This window comes from Platalea leucorodia (assembly GCF_965183815.1).
Source record: "Platalea leucorodia genome assembly, contig: HAP1_HAP1_SCAFFOLD_24, whole genome shotgun sequence".
NCBI classification, from domain to species: Eukaryota; Metazoa; Chordata; class Aves; order Pelecaniformes; family Threskiornithidae; genus Platalea; species Platalea leucorodia.
In genome coordinates, this window is record NW_028121458.1 from 1,188,913 (window position 1) to 1,193,626 (window position 4,714).

A 4,714-nucleotide genomic window follows, 5' to 3' on the forward strand; every position below is an offset into this window, starting at 1 on the left:
CCGATGTCACCAGGCGTTTGCATCGGAAAAGCTCACTCCTGGCCTCTATCCCCATCATTAACACAGCAGCTTAGAGAAGGAGCTCCCAGCTCTTTTGTGCAGCCGAGCTGAGGCAAGAGGCATCCCACCTCCTGTGGGTCTGTGGGGTGCACTGGAGAAGCTGAATGCCCCTCCGGCCTCAGGAATACTGATGAGAGCTGAGATGCTGACATTGACTTGGCTCAATCCCTGCCCTGCCCAGGTGGCAATGATCCCCTGCCTGTCCCTGCCCACATGCCCTGCCTGACCATGGGAGAGGAACGGGGGTTTCCAGAGGGGAACGTTGACACCTCCCGTAGCTCCGCACACCCTGGCAGAGCAATTCCCACTGCAGGAATGAGTCTGTGCAGTGTTTAGGGAGGGAGAGTTGGTGGTGACTTCAGTCTGCTTCAAGTTCTGTTCCCCAGGAGAGACCCTGCTGCCTTTCAGGAGCTGTCAGCCCTGGAGGCCCAGGGACACCTGGAGGGCTCTGGGGGCAGGGGCTGGGGGTAGGAGGCAGAGAAAGTGCTGCCTTGGGCTGGGCCTCTGCTGCTGAGCTGGGCTGGGCTCCTGGGATGGAGGGAGCTCCTGGCAAGTGGGCAGCCCTGCAGAGAGACAGCTCTGCCCAGGAGCAGCTCCTCTGCAAAGCGCAGCAGGGCTGAGGGCACTGCCTGCACGCACCGAGGGGAGAGGAGCGAGGCAGAGAGAGGGTAAAGGCAGTCTGGGGTGCGAGGACACTGAGAGACCATTGTGGGAGAAACCTTCACAGCCCTTGACACAGTAAGTCTCTGGCAGCAGGGTAAAGAAGCTGCAGCTCCTGGAGAGATCTCCAAAAGCTGGCACATCCCACAGCCTATGGGATCCTTGAGGAGGACTCTCACAACTTCTCTGGTGTGGAGGAGGAGGACATGCTCCAAAGCAGGGCTCCCCTGCTGCACCGTCAGAGGCACAGGGCATGATGGCTGCCTTCTTCCAGGAACGGCCAAAGGGGTGTGAAGGTGGGTGTGCAGCCAGGGGTGCCCAGGGCCGTCCTTCCGAGCAGGGTCCCTGCACCCCAGGGGCTGTGTGCTGGGGCAGGGACTCTGTCACCTGCCAGGGTCAGCACTCAACCTGCCCGGGGAGCTGCCCATGGTGATGTGGGGAGAAGCTGTGGGTGGAAGGAGCGATCCTCGGCAGGGCAGGGTCCTTCTGCTGTTGAGAGGGTGCTGTGTGGGTCAGGTTTGCTCTCAGCTCCAGCTCACCCCCACGCATTTCTGAGGGAACTTTTCAAGGTGGAGTTCCTGTAAGGGCAGGTGTCTGTCTTTTGAGGTTTCTCCTCTTGGTTGGCTGGGTGGTGTACAGATCGCACCAGCATCACCTTTCCAGTCTCATTGGGGTTTGTGGGACCTGCTCTTTAGCCCCTGCACACACGGAGAGGCTGCAGGGCAGAGCTGGGCACACAGGGGCTGAGATGGGGCCTGTGAGCACTGGCAGGGAAGAGACGTGGGGCCAGAGCAACAGCTCGTGGCAGGGACAGCTGCAGGCAGTAGAGATGGGCAGGAAAGGAAGGACCTGCTAAGGGAAGCCCTGTTGCAGGGGAGATCTGGGCACCTCCCGGCCACCCCTGCAGTGCAGATGCCTTCCCTGAGCAACCCCTTCATCTCTCCTCTCCCACCCAGCACAGCCCTCGGCCCTCATGGGCATGGGGTCTGGGGTGGGAGTCACCTCTCTGTCCAGCAGAGCAGCAGAAGAGGCGAAGGGCATCCCTAGTGCCATGTCCCCTTTTCCCACTGACCAGCAATCAGGCTGAGGGCAACTGTCCTGCATTATCACTGTCTGGGAGGTGGCGTGCACAGCTGGGTAAGGGTAACGCTGTCCTGAGGGTCCGTCTGCCTCCCCCCTTGCCTCTTTCAGCCAGACCCTCACTGTATTTTTCCTTGTTTCTCCACCTGCCCATTTTAAAGTCATCTTTTTAGTGCTGTCAGACTCCCTGGGGATGGGAATTTCAGCTGCAGAGTCACACACTGATCTTGTTCGTCCATTCATGCAGGCATGTCGATGGGAACAAGCATCCCAGCTTTCCTCTAATCTGTGGGGCTGTGGGCAATGCAGCCTGTGGGGCTGGGGAAGGAGTCACTTTTCTCTTCATGAGATGCCAACATTAAGACAATTGGCTATCACCTCCTTAGGGTGTCCTTCCAAGCTGTCAGCTGCCTTCCAGCATGCAAACCTGTCCCATAGCACCTTTGTGTTCTCTGGAAGCCCCATGGAGAAATGCAGAGACTCTGTGGCTGAGGAAATGCTGTTGGGTTGGTGAAAGGAGGCATGAGTGTCCGGGGCTAGAAGTGGGGTGCTGAGACCTTGAGAAAGGCTGACCAGATCCCCTCACTGCGCTGAGCCACAGGCAATCATCTTGCCTCGCAGGGCTCGCTCTGTTCTCCATGAGAGCAGCAGAAATGCTGAGGATTTCTGACATCCCAGGACAATCCCTGGGGAGATGGGGGGAGCTGTAAAAAACCCCAAACCTCTCATACTGCCTTCTGCTATTCCAGTTCCTTGGCACTGGCAGTGCAGATGCTGACAGGCCATTCTGTTTTAGGAGAGGTTTCATCTGACAAAGTCAAACACCTGGACTTGCCTCTGCCCCCACCATTCCCATGACCCCACTGCTGCAGAGCAGGGCTGACTCCTCAACAAATAGCGGGCAAGGGCCCTGCTCCTCATGGAACATTCTGCCAGCACCAACCAGAGCTCCAGCCACAGACCTGAGGAAGGTCTCCTGGAAAATGAAAAGGGGGTGTGTGCAGCATGAGCAGAGTCTATGGGAAAAGGCTTTGATTTTGCTCAGAGATGTCTCTGCTAACATAGTGTGTTTTCCTCCTTGAACAGGTCCACATACCAAAGTGAAAAAATGTCCAACAGCAGCTCCATCACCGAGTTCCTCCTCCTGGAAGAGGCGGGACACGTGGGAGCTGCAGCTCCTGACCTTCTGGCTCTTCCTGGGCATCTACCTGGCTGCCCTCCTGGGCAACGGCCTCATCATCACCGCTGTAGCCTGCAACCACCACCTCCACACCCCCATGTACTTCTTCCTCTTCAACCTCTCCCTCCTCGACCTGGCCTCCATCTCCACCACTCTCCCCAAAGCCATGGCCAATTCCCTGTGGGACACCAGGGCCATCTCCTACTCGGGATGTGCTGCACAGGTCTTTTTCTTTCTCTTCTTCGTTGGAGGAGAGTATTCTCTTCTCACTGTCATGGCCTATGACCGCTATGTGGCCATTTGCAAACCCCTGCACTACGGGGCCCTCCTGGGCAGCAGAGCTTGTGTCCACATGGCAGCAGCTGCCTGGGGCAGTGGGTTTCTCAATGCTCTCCTGCACACTCCCCATATATTTTCCCTACCCCTCTGCCAAGGCAATGTCCTGGACCAGTTCTTCTGTGAAATCCCCCAGATCCTCAAGCTCTCCTGCTCAGATGCCTACCTCAGGGAGGTTGGACTTCTTGTGGTTAGTGCCTCTTTTGGATTTGGGTGTTTTGTTTTCATTGTGGTGTCTTATGTGGAGATCTTCAGGGCCGTGCTGAGGATCCCCTCTGAGCAGGGACGCCACAAAGCCTTTTCCACGTGCCTCCCTCACCTGGCTGTGTTCTCCCTGTTTCTCAGCACCTCATTTTTTGCCTACCTGAAGCCCCCCTCCATCTCTTCCCCATCCCTGGATCTGGTGGTGGCAGTGCTCTGCTCCGTGGTGCCTCCAGCAGTGAACCCCCTCATCTACAGCATGAGGAACCAGGAGCTCAAGGATGCCCTATGGAAACTGGCCCAATGGACGCTGTTTCACCAACGATAACCTGCCTCCCATTCTCTGCACATTTCCCACAGTTTATCTTAGGCCACACGTCTGCTGTTTTCTCTTATGATAATCCTGCTTACAGATAATTTGCTGGGTTCATACTACTTGTCTTAAGGCTTGATATTATTGTGTCTGACTCTTGCACAGCACTGTGTGATATGTGGCATGCCCAATAGCAGCTCTTCAATAAAACGGAATTGCCCAGATCCAGTGCCTGAAGGCTGGGCTCTTCCTCTAAAGCTGCTTCCAAGAAAATGTCCAAGAAAGAGTTTTTTAAAGAGTCAGATCTCCTTGTGTTCTTAATATTTTGGGAATTAAGCTCATGGTCACATTGGGTTCCACTGGGCCAAACGCTGTGAATTTAAAAGCTCTCTTCTTGGTGTCCAATGGGAGGGGAGATGGCCCATGAGCTCCCATTCTCTCCTCAGGTTTCTTCATGTATGACAGGACTGATGGCATATACCAGACTGCCTGGAAATGAATTTGGAGGGGTGAGGAGAGGAGAGGATGGGGACTCACCACGTGCCCTGGGGTTGCAATGAATGGAGGCTCAGAAGGTGAAACAGTCGCAAAGGTGATGTCCCCCAAAAGTACAGCACTAAATCATCTTATCCATGAACAAGGACTCTGCAGTGCCATGGGAGTCAGTGGGGACTCAGAAGCCAGAGGGAGTGGAGACTGGAGGGATTCGGGAGCTGCCTGAGGAAGCCCAGGGCCAGGACTGCTGTGCTCTTCTGAGGAGTGGGGCTGGTGGGAGCAGAGGAGGGGACCAATACAGTCAGGTATGGGCATCACCTACAATATGAATTCAGAAGAGCCAGAGAGTGCCTCGCCTGTTTCCTCCTGGCCTTGGGGCCAGCACCAGC

The 4,714-nt window shown here is 56.0% G+C and overlaps 1 pseudogene across 1 annotated transcript; it reads left to right on the forward strand.

Annotated features, from left to right (window-relative positions):
• Positions 1-2,908: 2,908 nt before the first annotated feature.
• On the forward strand, positions 2,909-3,845 carry LOC309603194 (olfactory receptor 14C36-like; annotated as a pseudogene). The gene has a single exon. The product of its transcript is annotated as an olfactory receptor 14C36-like (transcript).
• Positions 3,846-4,714: the final 869 nt, after the last annotated feature.